Below are 27,876 nucleotides of genomic sequence, written 5' to 3' on the forward strand. Positions count from 1 at the left end.
CGGGAGGCCGTGCGCACGAGCCAAGTGGCCGAAAATAGCCCCCGCCGAGCGGATCGGCTGTTTATAAGCACCGCGGAGGTGGTCGCGGCGCCTCATTCGACTTCCAGCGGCCGGCGAGCTCGCGCACCCGCCCGGCACATCCGGGAGGCCGTGCGCACGAGCCAAGTGGCCGAAAATAGCCCCCGCCGAGCGGATCGGCTGTTTATAAGCACCGCGGAGGTGGTCGCGGCGCCTCATTCGACTTCCAGCGGCCGGCGAGCTCGCGCACCCGCCCGGCACATCCGGGAGGCCGTGCGCACGAGCCAAGTGGCCGAAAATAGCCCCCGCCGAGCGGATCGGCTGTTTATAAGCACCGCGGAGATGGTCGCGGCGCCTCATTCGACTTCCAGCGGCCGGCGAGCTCGCGCACCCGCCCGGCATATCCGGGAGGCCGTGCGCACGAGCCAAGTGGCCGAAAATAGCCCCCGCCGAGCGGATCGGCTGTTTATAAGCACCGAGGAGGTGGTCGCGGCGCCTCATTCGACTTCCAGCGGCCGGCGAGCCCGCGCACCCGCCCGGCAAGTCCGGGAGGCCGTGCGCACGAGCCAAGTGGCCGAAAATAGCCCCCGCCGAGCGGATCGGCTGTTTATAAGCACCGCGGAGGTGGTCGCGGCGCCTCATTCGACTTCCAGCGGCCGGCGAGCTCGCGCACCCGCCCGGCACATCCGGGAGGCCGTGCGCACAAGCCAAGTGGCCGAAAATAGCCCCCGCCGAGCGGATCGGCTGTTTATAAGCACCGCGGAGGTGGTCGCGGCGCCTCATTCGACTTCCAGCGGCCGGCGAGCTCGCGCACCCGCCCGGCACATCCGGGAGGCCGTGCGCACGAGCCAAGTGGCCGAAAATAGCCCCCGCCGAGCGGATCGGCTGTTTATAAGCACCGCGGAGGTGGTCGCGGCGCCTCATTCGACTTCCAGCGGCCGGCGAGCTCGCGCACCCGCCCGGCACATCCGGGAGGCCGTGCGCACGAGCCAAGTGGCCGAAAATAGCCCCCGCCGAGCGGATCGGCTGTTTATAAGCACCGCGGAGGTGGTCGGGCGCCTCATTCGACTTCCAGCGGCCGGCGAGCTCGCGCACCCGCCCGGCACATCCGGGAGGCCGTGCGCACGAGCCAAGTGGCCGAAAATAGCCCCCGCCGAGCGGATCGGCTGTTTATAAGCACCGCGGAGGTGGTCGCGGCGCCTCATTCGACTTCCAGCGGCCGGCGAGCTCGCGCACCCGCCCGGCACATCCGGGAGGCCGTGCGCACGAGCCAAGTGGCCGAAAATAGCCCCCGCCGAGCGGATCGGCTGTTTATAAGCACCGCGGAGGTGGTCGCGGCGCCTCATTCGACTTCCAGCGGCCGGCGAGCTCGCGCACCCGCCCGGCACATCCGGGAGGCCGTGCGCACGAGCCAAGTGGCCGAAAATAGCCCCCGCCGAGCGGATCGGCTGTTTATAAGCACCGCGGAGGTGGTCGCGGCGCCTCATTCGACTTCCAGCGGCCGGCGAGCTCGCGCACCCGCCCGGCATATCCGGGAGGCCGTGCGCACGAGCCAAGTGGCCGAAAATAGCCCCCGCCGAGCGGATCGGCTGTTTATAAGCACCGAGGAGGTGGTCGCGGCGCCTCATTCGACTTCCAGCGGCCGGCGAGCCCGCGCACCCGCCCGGCACATCCGGGAGGCCGTGCGCACGAGCCAAGTGGCCGAAAATAGCCCCCGCCGAGCGGATCGGCTGTTTATAAGCACCGCGGAGGTGGTCGCGGCGCCTCATTCGACTTCCAGCGGCCGGCGAGCTCGCGCACCCGCCCGGCACATCCGGGAGGCCGTGCGCACAAGCCAAGTGGCCGAAAATAGCCCCCGCCGAGCGGATCGGCTGTTTATAAGCACCGCGGAGGTGGTCGCGGCGCCTCATTCGACTTCCAGCGGCCGGCGAGCTCGCGCACCCGCCCGGCACATCCGGGAGGCCGTGCGCACGAGCCAAGTGGCCGAAAATAGCCCCCGCCGAGCGGATCGGCTGTTTATAAGCACCGCGGAGGTGGTCGCGGCGCCTCATTCGACTTCCAGCGGCCGGCGAGCTCGCGCACCCGCCCGGCACATCCGGGAGGCCGTGCGCACGAGCCAAGTGGCCGAAAATAGCCCCCGCCGAGCGGATCGGCTGTTTATAAGCACCGCGGAGGTGGTCGCGGCGCCTCATTCGACTTCCAGCGGCCGGCGAGCTCGCGCACCCGCCCGGCACATCCGGGAGGCCGTGCGCACAAGCCAAGTGGCCAAAAATAGCCCCCGCCGAGCGGATCGGCTGTTTATAAGCACCGCGGAGGTGGTCGCGGCGCCTCATTCGACTTCCAGCGGCCGGCGAGCTCGCGCACCCGCCCGGCACATCCGGGAGGCCGTGCGCACGAGCCAAGTGGCCGAAAATAGCCCCCGCCGAGCGGATCGGCTGTTTATAAGCACCGCGGAGGTGGTCGCGGCGCCTCATTCGACTTCCAGCGGCCGGCGAGCTCGCGCACCCGCCCGGCACATCCGGGAGGCTGTGCGCACGAGCCAAGTGGCCGAAAATAGCCCCCGCCGAGCGGATCGGCTGTTTATAAGCACCGCGGAGGTGGTCGCGGCGCCTCATTCGACTTCCAGCGGCCGGCGAGATCGCGCACCCGCCCGGCACATCCGGGAGGCCGTGCGCACGAGCCAAGTGGCCGAAAATAGCCCCCGCCGAGCGGATCGGCTGTTTATAAGCACCGCGGAGGTGGTCGCGGCGCCTCATTCGACTTCCAGCGGCCGGCGAGATCGCGCACCCGCCCGGCACATCCGGGAGGCCGTGCGCACGAGCCAAGTGGCCGAAAATAGCCCCCGCCGAGCGGATCGGCTGTTTATAAGCACCGCGGAGGTGGTCGCGGCGCCTCATTCGACTTCCAGCGGCCGGCGAGCTCGCGCACTCGCCCGGCACATCCGGGAGGCCGTGCGCACGAGCCAAGTGGCCGAAAATAGCCCCCGCCGAGCGGATCGGCTGTTTATAAGCACCGCGGAGGTGGTCGCGGCGCCTCATTCGACTTCCGGCGAGCTCGCGCACCCGCCCGGCACATCCGGGAGGCCGTGCGCACGAGCCAAGTGGCCGAAAATAGCCCCCGCCGAGCGGATCGGCTGTTTATAAGCACCGCGGAGGTGGTCGCGGCGCCTCATTCGACTTCCAGCGGCCGGCGAGCTCGCGCACCCGCCCGGCACATCCGGGAGGCCGTGCGCACGAGCCAAGTGGCCGAAAATAGCCCCCGCCGAGCGGATCGGCTGTTTATAAGCACCGCGGAGGTGGTCGCGGCGCCTCATTCGACTTACAGCGGTCGGCGAGCTCGCGCACCCGCCCGGCACATCCGGGAGGCCGTGCGCACGAGCCAAGTGGCCGAAAATAGCCCCCGTCGAGCGGATCGGCTGTTTATAAGCACCGCGGAGGTGGTCGCGGCGCCTCATTCGACTTCCAGCGGCCGGCGAGCTCGCGCACCCGCCCGGCACATCCGGGAGGCCGTGCGCACGAGCCAAGTGGCCGAAAATAGCCCCCGCCGAGCGGATCAGCTGTTTATAAGCACCGCGGAGGTGGTCGCGGCGCCTCATTCGACTTCCAGCGGCCGGCGAGCTCGCGCACCCGCCCGGCACATCCGGGAGGCCGTGCGCACGAGCCAAGTGGCCGAAAATAGCCCCCGCCGAGCGGATCGGCTGTTTATAAGCACCGCGGAGGTGGTCGCGGCGCCTCATTCGACTTCCAGCGGCCGGCGAGCTCGCGCACCCGCCCGGCACATCCGGGAGGCCGTGCGCACGAGCCAAGTGGCCGAAAATAGCCCCCGCCGAGCGGATCGGCGGTTTATAAGCACCGCGGAGGTGGTCGCGGCGCCTCATTCGACTTCCAGCGGCCGGCGAGCTCGCGCACCCGCCCGGCACATCCGGGAGGCCGTGCGCACGAGCCAAGTGGCCGAAAATAGCCCCCGCCGAGCGGATCGGCTGTTTATAAGCACCGCGGAGGTGGTCGCGGCGCCTCATTCGACTTCCAGCGGCCGGCGAGATCGCGCACCCGCCCGGCAAATCCGGGAGGCCGTGCGCACGAGCCAAGTGGCCGAAAATAGCCCCCGCCGAGCGGATCGGCTGTTTATAAGCACCGCGGAGGTGGTCGCGGCGCCTCATTCGACTTCCAGCGGCCGGCGAGCTCGCGCACCCGCCCGGCACATCCGGGAGGCCGTGCGCACGAGCCAAGTGGCCGAAAATAGCCCCCGCCGAGCGGATCGGCTGTTTATAAGCACCGCGGAGGTGGTCGCGGCGCCTCATTCGACTTCCGGCGAGCTCGCGCACCCGCCCGGCACATCCGGGAGGCCGTGCGCACGAGCCAAGTGGACGAAAATAGCCCCCGCCGAGCGGATCGGCTGTTTATAAGCACCGCGGAGGTGGTCGCGGCGCCTCATTCGACTTCCAGCGGCCGGCGAGCTCGCGCACCCGCCCGGCACATCCGGGAGGCCATGCGCACGAGCCAAGTGGCCGAAAATAGCCCCCGCCGAGCGGATCGGCTGTTTATAAGCACCGCGGAGGTGGTCGCGGCGCCTCATTCGACTTACAGCGGTCGGCGAGCTCGCGCACCCGCCCGGCACATCCGGGAGGCCGTGCGCACGAGCCAAGTGGCCGAAAATAGCCCCCGCCGAGCGGATCGGCTGTTTATAAGCACCGCGGAGGTGGTCGCGGCGCCTCATTCGACTTCCAGCGGCCGGCGAGCTCGCGCACCCGCCCGGCACATCCGGGAGGCCGTGCGCACGAGCCAAGTGGCCGAAAATAGCCCCCGCCGAGCGGATCGGCTGTTTATAAGCACCGCGGAGGTGGTCGCGGCGCCTCATTCGACTTCCAGCGGCCGGCGAGCTCGCGCACCCGCCCGGCACATCCGGGAGGCCGTGCGCACGAGCCAAGTGGCCGAAAATAGCCCCCGCCGAGCGGATCGGCTGTTTATAAGCACCGCGGAGGTGGTCGCGGCGCCTCATTCGACTTCCAGCGGCCGGCGAGCTCGCGCACCCGCCCGGCACATCCGGGAGGCCGTGCGCACGAGCCAAGTGGCCGAAAATAGCCCCCGCCGAGCGGATCGGCGGTTTATAAGCACCGCGGAGGTGGTCGCGGCGCCTCATTCGACTTCCAGCGGCCGGCGAGATCGCGCACCCGCCCAGCACATCCGGGAGGCCGTGCGCACGAGCCAAGTGGCCGAAAATAGCCCCCGCCGAGCGGATCGGCTGTTTATAAGCACCGCGGAGGTGGTCGCGGCGCCTCATTCGACTTCCAGCGGCCGGCGAGCTCGCGCACCCGCCCGGCACATCCGGGAGGCCGTGCGCACGAGCCAAGTGGCCGAAAATAGCCCCCGCCGAGCGGATCGGCTGTTTATAAGCACCGCGGAGGTGGTCGCGGCGCCTCATTCGACTTCCGGCGAGCTCGCGCACCCGCCCGGCACATCCGGGAGGCCGTGCGCACGAGCCAAGTGGCCGAAAATAGCCCCCGCCGAGCGGATCGGCTGTTTATAAGCACCGCGGAGGTGGTCGCGGCGCCTCATTCGACTTCCAGCGGCCGGCGAGCTCGCGCACCCGCCCGGCACATCCGGGAGGCCGTGCGCACGAGCCAAGTGGCCGAAAATAGCCCCCGCCGAGCGGATCGGCTGTTTATAAGCACCGCGGAGGTGGTCGCGGCGCCTCATTCGACTTACAGCGGTCGGCGAGCTCGCGCACCCGCCCGGCACATCCGGGAGGCCGTGCGCACGAGCCAAGTGGCCGAAAATAGCCCCCGCCGAGCGGATCGGCTGTTTATAAGCACCGCGGAGGTGGTCGCGGCGCCTCATTCGACTTCCAGCGGCCGGCGAGCTCGCGCACCCGCCCGGCACATCCGGGAGGCCGTGCGCACGAGCCAAGTGGCCGAAAATAGCCCCCGCCGAGCGGATCGGCTGTTTATAAGCACCGCGGAGGTGGTCGCGGCGCCTCATTCGACTTCCAGCGGCCGGCGAGCTCGCGCACCCGCCCGGCACATCCGGGAGGCCGTGCGCACGAGCCAAGTGGCCGAAAATAGCCCCCGCCGAGCGGATCGGCTGTTTATAAGCACCGCGGAGGTGGTCGCGGCGCCTCATTCGACTTCCAGCGGCCGGCGAGCTCGCGCACCCGCCCGGCACATCCGGGAGGCCGTGCGCACGAGCCAAGTGGCCGAAAATAGCCCCCGCCGAGCGGATCGGCGGTTTATAAGCACCGCGGAGGTGGTCGCGGCGCCTCATTCGACTTCCAGCGGGCCGCGCACTCGCGCACGCCGCCCGGTTCAAATTTTCTAAGTGCAACGCACAATGAGATGCATGAGAAACGGCCTTGGTTACCATCACATTTGAAGCGATGAAGTTAAATTTTATGACTCGGTGTATAAGTCGAGGTCGATTTTTTTCGGTCGATTTTGGATCGAAAAAGGTCGACCAATACACCGGCAAATACGGTATATATACTTTTTATAAATGTAGTATTTATTTATATTGATTTATTGTTTATTTATATATATAAAGGCAGGTCCGCAAAAATATTTCTGACGCGTAGCCGGTCCGTGGCGCAAGAAAGTTTGGGGACCACTAGTCTAAAAGAATCTGGCCGTAACTGGAATAGGGTTCTACGCGAATGCCCAACGGAAAAGTGAAGTGCACAAAACCTGCATTTGGCTGTATCAAAATAAATGTCATGAAAAAGGTAAAAACACTACATGGAAGCGCAATGTGTTGTGCTGGGTTCTTTTACAACTAAAGACTGCTGCTTTGAGTTCACAGGGAGCCATGCTCTTTATTCACTGTACATAGAGGTTTTGAACTCGTGTTGTAGTTTCAGTGTCGGAGTTCAAACTAGGCTTGCAGTTTCCGAATGCCATTCGTGATGGGTGTTGTAAAAAGGTCTTGGCTTAAACGATTGAAGTGCACATAAGAAAAAAAAAAAAAAAAAAAAAAAAGAGCTTGAAGTGCACATAAGAAAAAGAAAAAGCTTACAGCACCTGGCATTCCCAGGCAGTCTCCCATCCAAGTACTAACCAGGCCCGACCCTGCTTAGCTTCCGAGATAAGACGAGATCAGGCGTTCTCAGGGTAGTATGGCCGTAAGCCGTGAGGTGACCCAACATTTTGCATTTTATAGACACAATCGCCCCTGAAACTAGCGAGCAAGCCAATGAAGCCTTCAAAACTGCTTCGGCACATGGAGACCAAGCATCCTGCATTAAAAGACAAACCTTAACCACTTCGGGTTTCATTGTCTCCGATTACGCCTGGATGGGACCGGCTCGTTTCTGAGAAACAAGCTCGGTGCTCCCAATAATTCAACGTAATGGTGACTTTTATTTTTATGTGGTTTATATTTGTTTTTATGCCAGTCGTATCATTTTATTTAATCCTATTTATATATATTTATTATAAATGTAGTATTTATTTATATAGATTTATTGTTTATTTATATATATAAAGGCAGGTCCGCAAAAATATTTCTGACGCGTAGCCGGTCCGTGGCGCAAGAAAGTTTGGGGACCACTAGTCTAAAAGAATCTGGCCGTAACTGGAATAGGGTTCTACGCGAATGCCCAACGGAAAAGTGAAGTGCACAAAACCTGCATTTGGCTGTATCAAAATAAATGTCATGAAAAAGGTAAAAACACTACATGGAAGCGCAATGTGTTGTGCTGGGTTCTTTTACAAGTAAAGACTGCTGCTTTGAGTTCACAGGGAGCCATGCTCTTTATTCACTGTACATAGTCTGTCCTCTAGCGGTAAAAACGTGAACTGCAATGCTATGGCTGTCGCCACACAATGTAGGTTTTAAACTCGTGTTGTAGTTTCAGTGTCGGAGTTCAAACTAGGCTTGCAGTTTCCGAATGCCATTCGTGATGGGTGCTGTAAAAAGTTCTTGGCTTAAACGATTGAAGTGCACATAAGAAAAAAAAAAAAAAAAAAAAAAGCTTACGGTAACTGGTATTCCCAGGCGGTCTCCCATCCAAGTACTAACCAGGCCCGACCCTGCTTAGCCTCCGAGGTCGGACGAGAGCGGGCGCTCTCAGGGTAGTATTGCCGTAAGCCGTGAGACCGCTCAGAATTTTTCATTTTATAGACACAATCGCCCCTGAAACCATGCCAAGCAGCGGCGGGACTTGATGGCTGTGGTAAAAGTTTCCTTTCACAATTGACGTGGGAAAAAAAAAAAAAAAAAGGCTTTCAGCACCTGGTATTCCCGGACGGTCACCCTTCCCTTTTGTTTTTTTTTTTTTGTTTTTTTTACAACCAGGGCCGAAACAGGCTTTCTTCCAAGGCTTTTGGTGTTTTCTGGAAACATGGCTATCATGAAAAGTTATTGACAGCTTTTTATGCGGTAGCACGAATTTGCCGTTGCGACCTGCATTTTGCTGAATCAAAATAAATGCCTTGAAAAGTTTAAAAACACTTCATGGAAGTCACTTCACTGGTTTCTTTTATATCAAACAAATTGTTTTAGGTTATTCACCTGACATGTTTCGGCGGTTTCTTCCGCCTTCATCAGAGTGTCACAGATGTGATGGTGACGCGTCTTTATCAGCTGATGGATCAACATGTCAGGTGAATAACCTAAAACAATTTGTTTGATATAAAAGAAACCAGTGAAGTGATTAAATAAGGAAAAACAGAATGAACTTAGTACAATTACTTCATGGAAGTGTTGTGTTGGGTTCTTTTACAAGTCAAGCCTGCTGCTTTGAGTTCACAGGGAGCCATGCTCACTGTACATAGTCTGCTCTCTAGCGGTAAAAAATTTAACTACAATGCTGTGGATGTCACCACATAATATAGCTTTCAAACTCGTGTTATAGTTTCAATGTCGGAGTTTAAATTAGGCTTGCTGTTTCCGGATGCCATTCGTGATGGGTGTTGTAAAAAATAGCTTCTTAAACGATTGAAGTGCACATAAGAAAAAGAAAAAGCTTACAGCACCTGGTATTCCCAGGCGGTCTCCCATCCAAGTACTAACCAGGCCCGACCCTGCTTAGCTTCCGAGATCGGACGAGATCGGGCGTTCTCAGGGTAGTATGGCCGTAAACCGTGAGGTGACCCAACATTTTGCATTTTATAGACACAATCGCCCCTGAAACTAGCGAGCGAGCCAATGAAGCCTTCAAAACTGCTTCGGCACATGGAGACCAAGCATCCTGCATTAAAAGACAAACCTTAACCACTTCGGGTTTCATTGTCTCCGATTACGCCTGGATGGGACCGGCTCGTTTCAGAGAAACAAGCTCGGTGCTCCCAATAATTCAACGTAATGGTGACTTTTATTTTTATGTGGTTTATATTTGTTTTTATGCCAGTCGTATCATTTTATTTAATCGTATTTACCGTATTTGCCGGTGTACAGGTCGACTCGGTGTATAAGTCGACCCCCTAAAATTCGACGGAAATTTACGATTTTATGATATATCCTTTGTATAAGTCGAGCTCAATTGTTGCATTATATTAAACTTCAAAATTCAATATGCGAAATTTATTGACGAAATGTGTTCAAATTCTGGGAGGCCGTGCGCATGCTGCTGTTTATAAGCACCGCGGAGGAGATCGCGGCCGGCGAGCTCGCGCACGCCGCCCGGCACCAACGGGAGGCCGGAAATAGCTCCAAGCCGAGCGGATCGGCACTTTATAAGCACCGCGGAGGAGATCGCGGCGCCTCATTCGACTTCCAGCGGCCGGCGAGCTCGCGCACCCGCCCGGCACATCCGGGAGGCCGTGCGCACGAGCCAAGTGGCCGAAAATAGCCCCCGCCGAGCGGATCGGCTGTTTATAAGCACCGCGGAGGTGGTCGCGGCGCCTCATTCGACTTCCAGCGGCCGGCGAGCTCGCGCACCCGCCCGGCACATCCGGGAGGCCGTGCGCACGAGCCAAGTGGCCGAAAATAGCCCCCGCCGAGCGGATCGGCTGTTTATAAGCACCGCGGAGGTGGTCGCGGCGCCTCATTCGACTTCCAGCGGCCGGCGAGCTCGCGCACCCGCCCGGCACTTCCGGGAGGCCGTGCGCACGAGCCAAGTGGCCGAAAATAGCCCCCGCCGAGCGGATCGGCTGTTTATAAGCACCGCGGAGGTGGTCGCGGCGCCTCATTCGACTTCCAGCGGCCGGCGAGCTCGCGCACCCGCCCGGCACATCCGGGAGGCCGTGCGCACGAGCCAAGTGGCCGAAAATAGCCCCCGCCGAGCGGATCGGCTGTTTATAAGCACCGCGGAGGTGGTCGCGACGCCTCATTCGACTTCCAGCGGCCGGCGAGCTCGCGCACCCGCCCGGCACATCCGGGAGGCCGTGCGCACGAGCCAAGTGGCCGAAAATAGCCCCCGCCGAGCGGATCGGCTGTTTATAAGCACCGCGGAGGTGGTCGCGGCGCCTCATTCGACTTCCAGCGGCCGGCGAGCTCGCGCACCCGCCCGGCACATCCGGGAGGCCGTGCGCACGAGCCAAGTGGCCGAAAATAGCCCCCGCCGAGCGGATCGGCTGTTTATAAGCACCGCGGAGGTGGTCGCGGCGCCTCATTCGACTTCCAGCGGCCGGCGAGCTCGCGCACCCGCCCGGCACATCCGGGAGGCCGTGCGCACGAGCCAAGTGGCCGAAAATAGCCCCCGCCGAGCGGATCGGCTGTTTATAAGCAGCGCGGAGGTGGTCGCGGCGCCTCATTCGACTTCCAGCGGCCAGCGAGCTCGCGCACCCGCCCGGCACATCCGGGAGGCCGTGCGCACGAGCCAAGTGGCCGAAAATAGCCCCCGCCGAGCGGATCGGCTGTTTATAAGCACCGCGGAGGTGGTCGCGGCGCCTCATTCGACTTCCAGCGGCCGGCGAGCTCGCGCACCCGCCCGGCACATCCGGGAGGCCGTGCGCACGAGCCAAGTGGCCGAAAATAGCCCCCGCCGAGCGGATCGGCTGTTTATAAGCACCGCGGAGGTGGTCGCGGCGCCTCATTCGACTTCCGGCGAGCTCGCGCACCCGCCCGGCACATCCGGGAGGCCGTGCGCACGAGCCAAGTGGCCGAAAATAGCCCCCGCCGAGCGGATCGGCTGTTTATAAGCACCGCGGAGGTGGTCGCGGCGCCTCATTCGACTTCCAGCGGCCGGCGAGCTCGCGCACCCGCCCGGCACATCCGGGAGGCCGTGCGCACGAGCCAAGTGGCCGAAAATAGCCCCCGCCGAGCGGATCGGCTGTTTATAAGCACCGCGGAGGTGGTCGCGGCGCCTCATTCGACTTACAGCGGTCGGCGAGCTCGCGCACCCGCCCGGCACATCCGGGAGGCCGTGCGCACGAGCCAAGTGGCCGAAAATAGCCCCCGCCGAGCGGATCGGCTGTTTATAAGCACCGCGGAGGTGGTCGCGGCGCCTCATTCGACTTCCAGCGGCCGGCGAGCTCGCGCACCCGCCCGGCACATCCGGGAGGCCGTGCGCACGAGCCAAGTGGCCGAAAATAGCCCCCGCCGAGCAGATCGGCTGTTTATAAGCACCGCGGAGGTGGTCGCGGCGCCTCATTCGACTTCCAGCGGCCGGCGAGCTCGCGCACCCGCCCGGCACATCCGGGAGGCCGTGCGCACGAGCCAAGTGGCCGAAAATAGCCCCCGCCGAGCGGATCGGCTGTTTATAAGCACCGCGGAGGTGGTCGCGGCGCCTCATTCGACTTCCAGCGGCCGGCGAGCTCGCGCACCCGCCCGGCACATCCGGGAGGCCGTGCGCACGAGCCAAGTGGCCGAAAATAGCCCCCGCCGAGCGGATCGGCGGTTTATAAGCACCGCGGAGGTGGTCGCGGCGCCTCATTCGACTTCCAGCGGCCGGCGAGATCGCGCACCCGCCCGGCACATCCGGGAGGCCGTGCGCACGAGCCAAGTGGCCGAAAATAGCCCCCGCCGAGCGGATCGGCTGTTTATAAGCACCGCGGAGGTGGTCGCGGCGCCTCATTCGACTTCCAGCGGCCGGCGAGCTCGCGCACCCGCCCGGCACATCCGGGAGGCCGTGCGCACGAGCCAAGTGGCCGAAAATAGCCCCCGCCGAGCGGATCGGCTGTTTATAAGCACCGCGGAGGTGGTCGCGGCGCCTCATTCGACTTCCGGCGAGCTCGCGCACCCGCCCGGCACATCCGGGAGGCCGTGCGCACGAGCCAAGTGGCCGAAAATAGCCCCCGCCGAGCGGATCGGCTGTTTATAAGCACCGCGGAGGTGGTCGCGGCGCCTCATTCGACTTCCAGCGGCCGGCGAGCTCGCGCACCCGCCCGGCACATCCGGGAGGCCGTGCGCACGAGCCAAGTGGCCGAAAATAGCCCCCGCCGAGCGGATCGGCTGTTTATAAGCACCGCGGAGGTGGTCGCGGCGCCTCATTCGACTTACAGCGGTCGGCGAGCTCGCGCACCCGCCCGGCACATCCGGGAGGCCGTGCGCACGAGCCAAGTGGCCGAAAATAGCCCCCGCCGAGCGGATCGGCTGTTTATAAGCACCGCGGAGGTGGTCGCGGCGCCTCATTCGACTTCCAGCGGCCGGCGAGCTCGCGCACCCGCCCGGCACATCCGGGAGGCCGTGCGCACGAGCCAAGTGGCCGAAAATAGCCCCCGCCGAGCGGATCGGCTGTTTATAAGCACCGCGGAGGTGGTCGCGGCGCCTCATTCGACTTCCAGCGGCCGGCGAGCTCGCGCACCCGCCCGGCACATCCGGGAGGCCGTGCGCACGAGCCAAGTGGCCGAAAATAGCCCCCGCCGAGCGGATCGGCTGTTTATAAGCACCGCGGAGGTGGTCGCGGCGCCTCATTCGACTTCCAGCGGCCGGCGAGCTCGCGCACCCGCCCGGCACATCCGGGAGGCCGTGCGCACGAGCCAAGTGGCCGAAAATAGCCCCCGCCGAGCGGATCGGCTGTTTATAAGCACCGCGGAGGTGGTCGCGGCGCCTCATTCGACTTCCAGCGGCCGGCGAGCTCGCGCACCCGCCCGGCACATCCGGGAGGCCGTGCGCACGAGCCAAGTGGCCGAAAATAGCCCCCGCCGAGCGGATCGGCTGTTTATAAGCACCGCGGAGGTGGTCGCGGCGCCTCATTCGACTTCCAGCGGGCCGCGCACTCGCGCACGCCGCCCGGTTCAAATTTTCTAAGTGCAACGCACAATGAGATGCATGAGAAACGGCCTTGGTTACCATCACATTTGAAGCGATGAATACGAAGTTAAATTTTATGACTCGGTGTATAAGTCGAGGTCGATTTTTTTCGGTCGATTTTGGATCGAAAAAGGTCGACCAATACACCGGCAAATACGGTATATATACTTATTATAAATGTAGTATTTATTTATATAGATTTATTGTTTATTTATATATATAAAGGCAGGTCCGCAAAAATATTTCTGACGCGTAGCCGGTCCGTGGCGCAAGAAAGGTTGGGGACCACTAGTCTAAAAGAATCTGGCCGTAACTGGAATAGGGTTCTACGCGAATGCCCAACGGAAAAGTGAAGTGCACAAAACCTGCATTTGGCTGTATCAAAATAAATGTCATGAAAAAGGTAAAAACACTACATGGAAGCGCAATGTGTTGTGCTGGGTTCTTTTACAAGTAAAGACTGCTGCTTTGAGTTCACAGGGAGCCATGCTCTTTATTCACTGTACATAGAGGTTTTTAACTCGTGTTGTAGTTTCAGTGTCGGAGTTCAAACTAGGCTTGCAGTTTCCGAATGCCATTCGTGATGGGTGCTGTAAAAAGTTCTTGGCTTAAACGATTGAAGTGCACATAAGAAAAAAAAAAAAAAGAGCTTGAAGTGCACATAAGAAAAAGAAAAAGCTTACAGCACCTGGTATTCCCAGGCAGTCTCCCATCCAAGTACTGACCAGGCCCGACCCTGCTTAGCTTCCGAGATCAGACGAGATCAGGCGTTCTCAGGGTAGTATGGCCGTAAGCCGTGAGGTGACCCAACATTTTGCATTTTATAGACACAATCGCCCCTGAAACTAGCGAGCAAGCCAATGAAGCCTTCAAAACTGCTTCGGCACATGGAGACCAAGCATCCTGCATTAAAAGACAAACCTTAACCACTTTGGGTTTCATTGTCTCCGATTACGCCTGGATGGGACCGGCTCGTTTCTGAGAAACAAGCTCGGTGCTCCAAATAATTCAACGTAATGGTGACTTTTATTTTTATGTGGTTTATATTTGTTTTTATGCCAGTCGTATCCTTTTATTTAATCCTATTTATATATATTTATTATAAATGTAGTATTTATTTATATAGATTTATCCATCCATCCATCCATCCATTTTCTGAACCGCTTAGTCCCCACGGGGGTCGCGGGCGTGCTGGAGCCTATCCCAGCCCTCATCGGGCAGTAGGCGGGGGACACCCTGAACTGGTTGCCAGCCAATCGCAGGGCACACAGAGACAGACAACCAATCGCACTCACACTCACACCTAGGGACAATTTGGAGTCTTCAATCGGCCTACCAAGCATGTTTTTGGAATGTGGGAGGAAACCGGAGTGCCCGGAGAAAACCCACGCGGGCCCGGGGAGAACATGCAAACTCCACACAGGGAGGGCCGGAGGTGGAATCGAACCCGCACCCTCCTAACTGTGAGGCGGACGTGCTACCCAGTGCGCCACCGAGCCGCCTATATAGATTTATTGTTTATTTATATATATAAAGGCAGGTCCGCAAAAATATTTCTGACGCGTAGCCGGTCCGTGGCGCAAGAAAGTTTGGGGACCACTAGTCTAAAAGAATCTGGCCGTAACTGGAATAGGGTTCTACGCGAATGCCCAACGGAAAAGTGAAGTGCACAAAACCTGCATTTGGCTGTATCAAAATAAATGTCATGAAAAAGGTAAAAACACTACATGGAAGCGCAATGTGTTGTGCTGGGTTCTTTTACAAGTAAAGACTGCTGCTTTGAGTTCACAGGGAGCCATGCTCTTTATTCACTGTACATAGTCTGTCCTCTAGCGGTAAAAACGTGAACTGCAATGCTATGGCTGTCGCCACACAATGTAGGTTTTAAACTCGTGTTGTAGTTTCAGTGTCGGAGTTCAAACTAGGCTTGCAGTTTCCGAATGCCATTCGTGATGGGTGCTGTAAAAAGTTCTTGGCTTAAACGATTGAAGTGCACATAAGAAAAAAAAAAAAAAAAAAAAAAGCTTACGGTAACTGGTATTCCCAGGCGGTCTCCCATCCAAGTACTAACCAGGCCCGACCCTGCTTAGCCTCCGAGGTCGGACGAGAGCGGGCGCTCTCAGGGTAGTATTGCCGTAAGCCGTGAGACCGATCAGAATTTTTCATTTTATAGACACAATCGCCCCTGAAACCATGCCAAGCAGCGGCGGGACTTGATGGCTGTGGTAAAAGTTTCCTTTCACAATTGACGTGGGAAAAAAAAAAAAAAAAGGCTTTCAGCACCTGGTATTCCCGGACGGTCACCCTTCCCTTTTGTTTTTTTTTTTTGTTTTTTTTACAACCAGGGCCGAAACAGGCTTTCTTCCAAGGCTTTTGGTGTTTTCTGGAAACATGGCTATCATGAAAAGTTATTGACAGCTTTTTATGCGGTAGCACGAATTTGCCGTTGCGACCTGCATTTTGCTGAATCAAAATAAATGCCTTGAAAAGTTTAAAAACACTTCATGGAAGTGCTGTGTTGGGTTCTTTTACAAGTCAAGCCTGCTGCTTTGAGTTCACAGGGAGCCATGCTCACTGTACATAGTCTGCTCTCTAGCGGTAAAAAATTTAACTACAATGCTGTGGATGTCACCACATAATATAGCTTTCAAACTCGTGTTATAGTTTCAATGTCGGAGTTTAAATTAGGCTTGCTGTTTCCGGATGCCATTCGTGATGGGTGTTGTAAAAAATAGCTTCTTAAACGATTGAAGTGCACATAAGAAAAAGAAAAAGCTTACAGCACCTGGTATTCCCAGGCGGTCTCCCATCCAAGTACTAACCAGGCCCGACCCTGCTTAGCTTCCGAGATCGGACGAGATCGGGCGTTCTCAGGGTAGTATGGCCGTAAACCGTGAGGTGACCCAACATTTTGCATTTTATAGACACAATCGCCCCTGAAACTAGCGAGCGAGCCAATGAAGCCTTCAAAACTGCTTCGGCACATGGAGACCAAGCATCCTGCATTAAAAGACAAACCTTAACCACTTCGGGTTTCATTGTCTCCGATTACGCCTGGATGGGACCGGCTCGTTTCAGAGAAACAAGCTCGGTGCTCCCAATAATTCAACGTAATGGTGACTTTTATTTTTATGTGGTTTATATTTGTTTTTATGCCAGTCGTATCATTTTATTTAATCGTATTTACCGTATTTGCCGGTGTACAGGTCGACTCGGTGTATAAGTCGACCCCCTAAAATTCGACGGAAATTTACGATTTTATGATATATCCTTTGTATAAGTCGAGCTCAATTGTTGCATTATATTAAACTTCAAAATTCAATATGCGAAATTTATTGACGAAATGTGTTCAAATTCTGGGAGGCCGTGCGCATGCTGCTGTTTATAAGCACCGCGGAGGAGATCGCGGCCGGCGAGCTCGCGCACGCCGCCCGGCACCAACGGGAGGCCGGAAATAGCTCCAAGCCGAGCGGATCGGCACTTTATAAGCACCGCGGAGGAGATCGCGGCGCCTCATTCGACTTCCAGCGGCCGGCGAGCTCGCGCACCCGCCCGGCACATCCGGGAGGCCGTGCGCACGAGCCAAGTGGCCGAAAATAGCCCCCGCCGAGCGGATCGGCTGTTTATAAGCACCGCGGAGGTGGTCGCGGCGCCTCATTCGACTTCCAGCGGCCGGCGAGCTCGCGCACCCGCCCGGCACATCCGGGAGGCCGTGCGCACGAGCCAAGTGGCCGAAAATAGCCCCCGCCGAGCGGATCGGCTGTTTATAAGCACCGCGGAGGTGGTCGCGGCGCCTCATTCGACTTCCAGCGGCCGGCGAGCTCGCGCACCCGCCCGGCACTTCCGGGAGGCCGTGCGCACGAGCCAAGTGGCCGAAAATAGCCCCCGCCGAGCGGATCGGCTGTTTATAAGCACCGCGGAGGTGGTCGCGGCGCCTCATTCGACTTCCAGCGGCCGGCGAGCTCGCGCACCCGCCCGGCACATCCGGGAGGCCGTGCGCACGAGCCAAGTGGCCGAAAATAGCCCCCGCCGAGCGGATCGGCTGTTTATAAGCACCGCGGAGGTGGTCGCGACGCCTCATTCGACTTCCAGCGGCCGGCGAGCTCGCGCACCCGCCCGGCACATCCGGGAGGCCGTGCGCACGAGCCAAGTGGCCGAAAATAGCCCCCGCCGAGCGGATCGGCTGTTTATAAGCACCGCGGAGGTGGTCGCGGCGCCTCATTCGACTTCCAGCGGCCGGCGAGCTCGCGCACCCGCCCGGCACATCCGGGAGGCCGTGCGCACGAGCCAAGTGGCCGAAAATAGCCCCCGCCGAGCGGATCGGCTGTTTATAAGCACCGCGGAGGTGGTCGCGGCGCCTCATTCGACTTCCAGCGGCCGGCGAGCTCGCGCACCCGCCCGGCACATCCGGGAGGCCGTGCGCACGAGCCAAGTGGCCGAAAATAGCCCCCGCCGAGCGGATCGGCTGTTTATAAGCAGCGCGGAGGTGGTCGCGGCGCCTCATTCGACTTCCAGCGGCCAGCGAGCTCGCGCACCCGCCCGGCACATCCGGGAGGCCGTGCGCACGAGCCAAGTGGCCGAAAATAGCCCCCGCCGAGCGGATCGGCTGTTTATAAGCACCGCGGAGGTGGTCGCGGCGCCTCATTCGACTTCCAGCGGCCGGCGAGCTCGCGCACCCGCCCGGCACATCCGGGAGGCCGTGCGCACGAGCCAAGTGGCCGAAAATAGCCCCCGCCGAGCGGATCGGCTGTTTATAAGCACCGCGGAGGTGGTCGCGGCGCCTCATTCGACTTCCGGCGAGCTCGCGCACCCGCCCGGCACATCCGGGAGGCCGTGCGCACGAGCCAAGTGGCCGAAAATAGCCCCCGCCGAGCGGATCGGCTGTTTATAAGCACCGCGGAGGTGGTCGCGGCGCCTCATTCGACTTCCAGCGGCCGGCGAGCTCGCGCACCCGCCCGGCACATCCGGGAGGCCGTGCGCACGAGCCAAGTGGCCGAAAATAGCCCCCGCCGAGCGGATCGGCTGTTTATAAGCACCGCGGAGGTGGTCGCGGCGCCTCATTCGACTTACAGCGGTCGGCGAGCTCGCGCACCCGCCCGGCACATCCGGGAGGCCGTGCGCACGAGCCAAGTGGCCGAAAATAGCCCCCGCCGAGCGGATCGGCTGTTTATAAGCACCGCGGAGGTGGTCGCGGCGCCTCATTCGACTTCCAGCGGCCGGCGAGCTCGCGCACCCGCCCGGCACATCCGGGAGGCCGTGCGCACGAGCCAAGTGGCCGAAAATAGCCCCCGCCGAGCAGATCGGCTGTTTATAAGCACCGCGGAGGTGGTCGCGGCGCCTCATTCGACTTCCAGCGGCCGGCGAGCTCGCGCACCCGCCCGGCACATCCGGGAGGCCGTGCGCACGAGCCAAGTGGCCGAAAATAGCCCCCGCCGAGCGGATCGGCTGTTTATAAGCACCGCGGAGGTGGTCGCGGCGCCTCATTCGACTTCCAGCGGCCGGCGAGCTCGCGCACCCGCCCGGCACATCCGGGAGGCCGTGCGCACGAGCCAAGTGGCCGAAAATAGCCCCCGCCGAGCGGATCGGCGGTTTATAAGCACCGCGGAGGTGGTCGCGGCGCCTCATTCGACTTCCAGCGGCCGGCGAGATCGCGCACCCGCCCGGCACATCCGGGAGGCCGTGCGCACGAGCCAAGTGGCCGAAAATAGCCCCCGCCGAGCGGATCGGCTGTTTATAAGCACCGCGGAGGTGGTCGCGGCGCCTCATTCGACTTCCAGCGGCCGGCGAGCTCGCGCACCCGCCCGGCACATCCGGGAGGCCGTGCGCACGAGCCAAGTGGCCGAAAATAGCCCCCGCCGAGCGGATCGGCTGTTTATAAGCACCGCGGAGGTGGTCGCGGCGCCTCATTCGACTTCCGGCGAGCTCGCGCACCCGCCCGGCACATCCGGGAGGCCGTGCGCACGAGCCAAGTGGCCGAAAATAGCCCCCGCCGAGCGGATCGGCTGTTTATAAGCACCGCGGAGGTGGTCGCGGCGCCTCATTCGACTTCCAGCGGCCGGCGAGCTCGCGCACCCGCCCGGCACATCCGGGAGGCCGTGCGCACGAGCCAAGTGGCCGAAAATAGCCCCCGCCGAGCGGATCGGCTGTTTATAAGCACCGCGGAGGTGGTCGCGGCGCCTCATTCGACTTACAGCGGTCGGCGAGCTCGCGCACCCGCCCGGCACATCCGGGAGGCCGTGCGCACGAGCCAAGTGGCCGAAAATAGCCCCCGCCGAGCGGATCGGCTGTTTATAAGCACCGCGGAGGTGGTCGCGGCGCCTCATTCGACTTCCAGCGGCCGGCGAGCTCGCGCACCCGCCCGGCACATCCGGGAGGCCGTGCGCACGAGCCAAGTGGCCGAAAATAGCCCCCGCCGAGCGGATCGGCTGTTTATAAGCACCGCGGAGGTGGTCGCGGCGCCTCATTCGACTTCCAGCGGCCGGCGAGCTCGCGCACCCGCCCGGCACATCCGGGAGGCCGTGCGCACGAGCCAAGTGGCCGAAAATAGCCCCCGCCGAGCGGATCGGCTGTTTATAAGCACCGCGGAGGTGGTCGCGGCGCCTCATTCGACTTCCAGCGGCCGGCGAGCTCGCGCACCCGCCCGGCACATCCGGGAGGCCGTGCGCACGAGCCAAGTGGCCGAAAATAGCCCCCGCCGAGCGGATCGGCTGTTTATAAGCACCGCGGAGGTGGTCGCGGCGCCTCATTCGACTTCCAGCGGCCGGCGAGCTCGCGCACCCGCCCGGCACATCCGGGAGGCCGTGCGCACGAGCCAAGTGGCCGAAAATAGCCCCCGCCGAGCGGATCGGCTGTTTATAAGCACCGCGGAGGTGGTCGCGGCGCCTCATTCGACTTCCAGCGGGCCGCGCACTCGCGCACGCCGCCCGGTTCAAATTTTCTAAGTGCAACGCACAATGAGATGCATGAGAAACGGCCTTGGTTACCATCACATTTGAAGCGATGAATACGAAGTTAAATTTTATGACTCGGTGTATAAGTCGAGGTCGATTTTTTTCGGTCGATTTTGGATCGAAAAAGGTCGACCAATACACCGGCAAATACGGTATATATACTTATTATAAATGTAGTATTTATTTATATAGATTTATTGTTTATTTATATATATAAAGGCAGGTCCGCAAAAATATTTCTGACGCGTAGCCGGTCCGTGGCGCAAGAAAGGTTGGGGACCACTAGTCTAAAAGAATCTGGCCGTAACTGGAATAGGGTTCTACGCGAATGCCCAACGGAAAAGTGAAGTGCACAAAACCTGCATTTGGCTGTATCAAAATAAATGTCATGAAAAAGGTAAAAACACTACATGGAAGCGCAATGTGTTGTGCTGGGTTCTTTTACAAGTAAAGACTGCTGCTTTGAGTTCACAGGGAGCCATGCTCTTTATTCACTGTACATAGAGGTTTTTAACTCGTGTTGTAGTTTCAGTGTCGGAGTTCAAACTAGGCTTGCAGTTTCCGAATGCCATTCGTGATGGGTGCTGTAAAAAGTTCTTGGCTTAAACGATTGAAGTGCACATAAGAAAAAAAAAAAAAAGAGCTTGAAGTGCACATAAGAAAAAGAAAAAGCTTACAGCACCTGGTATTCCCAGGCAGTCTCCCATCCAAGTACTGACCAGGCCCGACCCTGCTTAGCTTCCGAGATCAGACGAGATCAGGCGTTCTCAGGGTAGTATGGCCGTAAGCCGTGAGGTGACCCAACATTTTGCATTTTATAGACACAATCGCCCCTGAAACTAGCGAGCAAGCCAATGAAGCCTTCAAAACTGCTTCGGCACATGGAGACCAAGCATCCTGCATTAAAAGACAAACCTTAACCACTTTGGGTTTCATTGTCTCCGATTACGCCTGGATGGGACCGGCTCGTTTCTGAGAAACAAGCTCGGTGCTCCAAATAATTCAACGTAATGGTGACTTTTATTTTTATGTGGTTTATATTTGTTTTTATGCCAGTCGTATCCTTTTATTTAATCCTATTTATATATATTTATTATAAATGTAGTATTTATTTATATAGATTTATCCATCCATCCATCCATCCATTTTCTGAACCGCTTAGTCCCCACGGGGGTCGCGGGCGTGCTGGAGCCTATCCCAGCCCTCATCGGGCAGTAGGCGGGGGACACCCTGAACTGGTTGCCAGCCAATCGCAGGGCACACAGAGACAGACAACCAATCGCACTCACACTCACACCTAGGGACAATTTGGAGTCTTCAATCGGCCTACCAAGCATGTTTTTGGAATGTGGGAGGAAACCGGAGTGCCCGGAGAAAACCCACGCGGGCCCGGGGAGAACATGCAAACTCCACACAGGGAGGGCCGGAGGTGGAATCGAACCCGCACCCTCCTAACTGTGAGGCGGACGTGCTACCCAGTGCGCCACCGAGCCGCCTATATAGATTTATTGTTTATTTATATATATAAAGGCAGGTCCGCAAAAATATTTCTGACGCGTAGCCGGTCCGTGGCGCAAGAAAGTTTGGGGACCACTAGTCTAAAAGAATCTGGCCGTAACTGGAATAGGGTTCTACGCGAATGCCCAACGGAAAAGTGAAGTGCACAAAACCTGCATTTGGCTGTATCAAAATAAATGTCATGAAAAAGGTAAAAACACTACATGGAAGCGCAATGTGTTGTGCTGGGTTCTTTTACAAGTAAAGACTGCTGCTTTGAGTTCACAGGGAGCCATGCTCTTTATTCACTGTACATAGTCTGTCCTCTAGCGGTAAAAACGTGAACTGCAATGCTATGGCTGTCGCCACACAATGTAGGTTTTAAACTCGTGTTGTAGTTTCAGTGTCGGAGTTCAAACTAGGCTTGCAGTTTCCGAATGCCATTCGTGATGGGTGCTGTAAAAAGTTCTTGGCTTAAACGATTGAAGTGCACATAAGAAAAAAAAAAAAAAAAAAAAAAGCTTACGGTAACTGGTATTCCCAGGCGGTCTCCCATCCAAGTACTAACCAGGCCCGACCCTGCTTAGCCTCCGAGGTCGGACGAGAGCGGGCGCTCTCAGGGTAGTATTGCCGTAAGCCGTGAGACCGATCAGAATTTTTCATTTTATAGACACAATCGCCCCTGAAACCATGCCAAGCAGCGGCGGGACTTGATGGCTGTGGTAAAAGTTTCCTTTCACAATTGACGTGGGAAAAAAAAAAAAAAAAGGCTTTCAGCACCTGGTATTCCCGGACGGTCACCCTTCCCTTTTGTTTTTTTTTTTTGTTTTTTTTACAACCAGGGCCGAAACAGGCTTTCTTCCAAGGCTTTTGGTGTTTTCTGGAAACATGGCTATCATGAAAAGTTATTGACAGCTTTTTATGCGGTAGCACGAATTTGCCGTTGCGACCTGCATTTTGCTGAATCAAAATAAATGCCTTGAAAAGTTTAAAAACACTTCATGGAAGTGCTGTGTTGGGTTCTTTTACAAGTCAAGCCTGCTGCTTTGAGTTCACAGGGAGCCATGCTCACTGTACATAGTCTGCTCTCTAGCGGTAAAAAATTTAACTACAATGCTGTGGATGTCACCACATAATATAGCTTTCAAACTCGTGTTATAGTTTCAATGTCGGAGTTTAAATTAGGCTTGCTGTTTCCGGATGCCATTCGTGATGGGTGTTGTAAAAAATAGCTTCTTAAACGATTGAAGTGCACATAAGAAAAAGAAAAAGCTTAAAGCACCTGGTATTCCCAGGCGGTCTCCCATCCAAGTACTAACCAGGCCCGACCCTGCTTAGCTTCCGAGATCGGACGAGATCGGGCGTTCTCAGGGTAGTATGGCCGTAAACCGTGAGGTGACCCAACATTTTGCATTTTATAGACACAATCGCCCCTGAAACTAGCGAGCGAGCCAATGAAGCCTTCAAAACTGCTTCGGCACATGGAGACCAAGCATCCTGCATTAAAAGACAAACCTTAACCACTTCGGGTTTCATTGTCTCCGATTACGCCTGGATGGGACCGGCTCGTTTCAGAGAAACAAGCTCGGTGCTCCCAATAATTCAACGTAATGGTGACTTTTATTTTTATGTGGTTTATATTTGTTTTTATGCCAGTCGTATCATTTTATTTAATCGTATTTACCGTATTTGCCGGTGTACAGGTCGACTCGGTGTATAAGTCGACCCCCTAAAATTCGACGGAAATTTACGATTTTATGATATATCCTTTGTATAAGTCGAGCTCAATTGTTGCATTATATTAAACTTCAAAATTCAATATGCGAAATTTATTGACGAAATGTGTTCAAATTCTGGGAGGCCGTGCGCATGCTGCTGTTTATAAGCACCGCGGAGGAGATCGCGGCCGGCGAGCTCGCGCACGCCGCCCGGCACCAACGGGAGGCCGGAAATAGCTCCAAGCCGAGCGGATCGGCACTTTATAAGCACCGCGGAGGAGATCGCGGCGCCTCATTCGACTTCCAGCGGCCGGCGAGCTCGCGCACCCGCCCGGCACATCCGGGAGGCCGTGCGCACGAGCCAAGTGGCCGAAAATAGCCCCCGCCGAGCGGATCGGCTGTTTATAAGCACCGCGGAGGTGGTCGCGGCGCCTCATTCGACTTCCAGCGGCCGGCGAGCTCGCGCACCCGCCCGGCACATCCGGGAGGCCGTGCGCACGAGCCAAGTGGCCGAAAATAGCCCCCGCCGAGCGGATCGGCTGTTTATAAGCACCGCGGAGGTGGTCGCGGCGCCTCATTCGACTTCCAGCGGCCGGCGAGCTCGCGCACCCGCCCGGCACATCCGGGAGGCCGTGCGCACGAGCCAAGTGGCCGAAAATAGCCCCCGCCGAGCGGATCGGCTGTTTATAAGCACCGCGGAGGTGGTCGCGGCGCCTCTGTCATGCGGTCGCGTTTATTTTTTCAGTTTTTTGTCTCGTCAATTGTCGTAACTTTACTTCCGGTTTTATTTTGTCATTCCTTCCGTTTCAGTTCGTGTTTCCTTCCTCGGTGTTGGTTGTCTTGTCTTCCCTGATCCCGATTGTGTGCACCCGCGTAATCGAGACTAATTGTCATCACCTGTGTCCCCGCCCGTTTGTGTGTATTTAGTCCGTGTCTTCCCCTTGTCTTGTGCCAGTGTGTCTAGCCTCGTCCCGACCACCAGCGATTCCTTGATGTCCGAACTCTCTGAAAGAACTCTCCTTTTTGTCTCGCCGCCGAGCGACGCTTTTGGTTGTGCCTGGGTCTCCAGCGCCTTTTTGTCTCGTTCCAGTGCGACTCCTTTTGTTGGTACCTTTTGCTACACGTTTTCCCTCGAAAGAGGCGTTTTGATTTGTACTTTTAGCCTTTCGACTCGCCACAGTGCGACGCCTTTTGTTTGTACTTTTTGCCCCGTGTTTTCCCTCGCAAGAGGCGCTTTGTTTTGTACTTTTGCTCTGAGTGCTTGCTGGAATAAATCCCAGATAGATCCGACTCTGCATCCGAGTCCTTCGCCTTGTCCCCTGCCTGACAGTACACACTGGCCAGACATGGACTCGGCAGAGTCGGAGCACCTGTGCGCCACAGTGCGCTCCCATGCCTCACTGCTCGCCCAGCACCAGAGGGAGGTGGGCGACTTGGGAGAAGAGATCCGAGGACTCGCTAGGAATCAAGAAAATTTCAGAGGAGCGGTCGCCACCCAAGTAGCAAAGCTGGGTCAGCAAATGCAGGAAGTGCTCTCGCTCTTGAACGCGGGACCAGCAGCGACCTCCAGTACACCCGTCGCTTCCCCCGTTCCTTCCCTTGCAAGAGGTCCCATGACTGGCAGTGCCAGACTGGCTCCTCCAGAGCGCTACTCCGGAGAACCCGGCCTTAGCCGGGCTTTTATTACAGAATGCGAGATGAACTTTGAGAGTTCCCCAGCAGAATTCCCCACCGAGCGCTCCAAGGTGGCCTACATGGTATCCTACCTGACGGGAAGGGCCCGCACATGGGCCACCGCGGAATGGGCCAGGGATTCCATCTCCTGTCACTCTCTCCCCGCTTTCATCCAGGCCCTGCGAACGGTGTTCGATCCCATTTCCGCTGACCGAGACAAGGCTCGCCAACTCTGTCAGATAGACCAGGGACAAGACACCGTCGGAGACTACGCCATCCGGTTCCGCACGCTGGCCGCGGCGAGCGGGTGGAATGCGGCGGCACTATATGACATCTTCCTCCGGGGTCTGTCAGGACCCATCCAAGATCAGCTAATCCCCTTAGATCTTCCCACCGACCTCGACGCCCTCATCGCTCTGGCTATCCGCACTGACAACCGGCTGCAAGAGTGGAGAAAGCACCGACGCAGCAACGCTCCCGCCTTCGTTCCAGTAGCCGGCCCTGACGCTCACCACTCCAGGCCGTACGGGGATCGGCAGCGCCAGGAGCCAGAACCGATGCAGTTGGGCAGAGCCAAGTTAACAGAGGAGGAGAAGTTACGGCGGCGCCGAGAGGGAAGATGCTACTACTGCGGCGAGCTCGGACACCTCCTTCTCTCCTGTCCAGTGAGGAGGACCCTGAAGGTAAGCGCCTTCTCGGCGGCTCTGTCCTCGGGGCGAGTGCTTCCCAAGGGCAGGATCACCCAGTCGGGAAGAGAGATAGAACTCGAAGTATTAATAGACTCAGGAGCAGACGAAAGCTTGATAGACTGGGCATTTGCTCGCCGGTGCGGGGTAAAGACTGAGCTACTGAACACTCCCGTGAAAGCTAAGGCACTCAATGGACAGGCACTCTTTGAGATAACTCACATAACCGAACCAGTCTCGTTGTCAATTGGCCTCCACCAGGAGAACATACGTCTACATGTCGTGACCTCACCAATGAACCCTCTCGTTCTCGGGTATCCATGGCTTCAACGCCACAACCCCGCTATAGACTGGGAATCAGGGGAAATAACGGGATGGGGGTCCGACTGTCATGATTCCTGTATCAAGTCTAACCCGCGCCCTGTGCCTTCCGCTCCAGACGCGCCAACCCCAGACTTAACCGGGGTCCCTGCGTGTTACCACCAATGGGCCGAGGTATTCAGCAAGGCCAAGGCTACCTCTCTGCCTCCCCACCGTCCGTATGATTGCGCCATTGACCTGCTGCCGGGATCAACGATACCCAAGGGGAGGCTGTATTCTCTCTCGGGACCTGAGAAGCAAGCCTTGAATGAATATATAGACTCCTCCTTGCAAGCAGGGCTGATTCGACCGTCGTCGTCGCCTGCGGGGGCGGGGTTCTTTTTCGTGGGCAAGAAGGACGGCACCCTACGTCCCTGCATTGATTATAGTCCCCTCAATCAGATCACCATCAAGAATCGGTATCCGCTCCCACTGATGTCGACCGTGTTCGACCAATTACAGCAAGCCCGGGTGTTCACCAAGTTAGATCTGCGCAACGCCTACCATCTGGTGCGCATCCGGGAAGGGGACGAATGGAAGACAGGGTTCAACACGCATCGAGGACATTTTGAATACCGCGTCATGCCATTTGGCCTCACCAATGCTCCCGCTGTGTTTCAGGCCATGATAAACGATGTTTTGAGAGACTGTTTGGACCGGTTTGTGTACGTATATTTGGACGATATTTTGATTTACTCCCCAGATCTGAAGACCCATAGGGTTCACGTCGAGACGGTGTTGCAACGACTCCTGGAACACCAACTATACGTAAAGGCCGAGAAAAGTGAATTTCACAAGAGCACCGTTTCTTTTCTCGGCTTCATCGTAGCCCCGGGCAAAGTAGAGATGGACCCGGCGAAAGTAAGCGCGGTAACGGAATGGCCTACCCCTGACTCACGTAAGAAGGTGCAACAATTCCTGGGCTTTGCCAATTTTTATCGGCGATTCATTAAGGGCTTCAGTGCCACAGCGGCTCCCTTGCACGCGCTCACGTCTCCTAAAGTCCCCTTCCGCTGGTCAGCAGAGGCGGAGGCGGCCTTCCAGGAGCTAAAGAACCGTTTCAGCACCGCTCCCATCCTCACGCTCCCTGATCCGTCGCGGCAGTTTGTGGTGGAGGTGGACGCCTCCAATCAAGGAGTAGGTGCCATCCTTTCGCAGAGGGCCAAGAGCGACAACAAGCTCCATCCGTGCGCGTTCCTGTCTCGACGGCTGACGCCCGCCGAACAGAATTATGACGTGGGGGATCGCGAACTGTTGGCAGTCAAGCTGGCATTAGAAGAATGGAGACATTGGTTAGAGGGAGCACAGCAGCCTTTTTTGGTCTGGACAGACCATAAAAATTTAGAATACATTAAGTCAGCTAAGAGACTGAATTCACGCCAAGCCCGCTGGTCACTTTTTTTCAATCGTTTTAACTTTACTTTGTCCTACAGACCGGGAACCAAGAACACCAAGCCTGACGCCCTCTCCCGTGTTTTCAACTCGGACCCAGAAATTAAGAAGCCTGAGACTATCCTGCCTTCTCATTGCCTGGTTAGAGCCGTGACCTGGCCTATCGAAGGCCGGGTACAGCAGGCCAATGGTAACGAACCACCCCCTAGTGGTTGCCCTGAGAACCGACTATTTGTCCCTGCTCAATTACGATCCCAAGTCATCCATTGGGCTCACACCTCCAGACTCTCCTGCCATCCGGGCATGCGCCGAACGCTGTTCGTAATCCAGCAGCGATTCTGGTGGCCCTCCATGAGGGCAGACGTCAAGGAATACGTTGCCGCCTGTCCCGTCTGCGCCCGGAATAAGAACGCCCACGGCGCCCGCATGGGGTTGCTGCATCCCCTACCCATTCCTT

The 27,876-nt window shown here is 58.1% G+C and overlaps 6 non-coding genes and 3 pseudogenes across 6 annotated transcripts; all 9 read right to left on the bottom strand.

The window, feature by feature from the left end:
- Positions 1-7,015: 7,015 nt before the first annotated feature.
- On the bottom strand, positions 7,016-7,134 carry LOC125974334 (5S ribosomal RNA). The gene has a single exon (XR_007483504.1). It is a non-coding gene; the product is annotated as a 5S ribosomal RNA (ribosomal RNA).
- Positions 7,135-7,978: 844 nt separating this feature from the next.
- On the bottom strand, positions 7,979-8,097 carry LOC125974368 (5S ribosomal RNA; annotated as a pseudogene).
- An 874-nt stretch (positions 8,098-8,971) lies between these two features.
- On the bottom strand, positions 8,972-9,090 carry LOC125974438 (5S ribosomal RNA). The gene has a single exon (XR_007483555.1). It is a non-coding gene; the product is annotated as a 5S ribosomal RNA (ribosomal RNA).
- Positions 9,091-13,818: 4,728 nt separating this feature from the next.
- On the bottom strand, positions 13,819-13,937 carry LOC125974260 (5S ribosomal RNA). Its single transcript, XR_007483431.1, has one exon. It is a non-coding gene; the product is annotated as a 5S ribosomal RNA (ribosomal RNA).
- A 1,227-nt stretch (positions 13,938-15,164) lies between these two features.
- LOC125974369 (5S ribosomal RNA) lies at positions 15,165-15,283 on the bottom strand (annotated as a pseudogene).
- Positions 15,284-15,915: 632 nt separating this feature from the next.
- On the bottom strand, positions 15,916-16,034 carry LOC125974439 (5S ribosomal RNA). Its single transcript, XR_007483556.1, has one exon. It is a non-coding gene; the product is annotated as a 5S ribosomal RNA (ribosomal RNA).
- Positions 16,035-20,762: 4,728 nt separating this feature from the next.
- On the bottom strand, positions 20,763-20,881 carry LOC125974261 (5S ribosomal RNA). Its single transcript, XR_007483432.1, has one exon. It is a non-coding gene; the product is annotated as a 5S ribosomal RNA (ribosomal RNA).
- Positions 20,882-22,108: 1,227 nt separating this feature from the next.
- On the bottom strand, positions 22,109-22,227 carry LOC125974370 (5S ribosomal RNA; annotated as a pseudogene).
- A 632-nt stretch (positions 22,228-22,859) lies between these two features.
- Positions 22,860-22,978, bottom strand: LOC125974255 (5S ribosomal RNA). The gene has a single exon (XR_007483426.1). It is a non-coding gene; the product is annotated as a 5S ribosomal RNA (ribosomal RNA).
- Between the last annotated feature and the right edge of the window lie 4,898 nt (positions 22,979-27,876).

The sequence above is a fragment of the Syngnathus scovelli genome, chromosome 8 (genome assembly GCF_024217435.2).
Source record: "Syngnathus scovelli strain Florida chromosome 8, RoL_Ssco_1.2, whole genome shotgun sequence".
Taxonomy (NCBI): domain Eukaryota; kingdom Metazoa; phylum Chordata; class Actinopteri; order Syngnathiformes; family Syngnathidae; genus Syngnathus; species Syngnathus scovelli.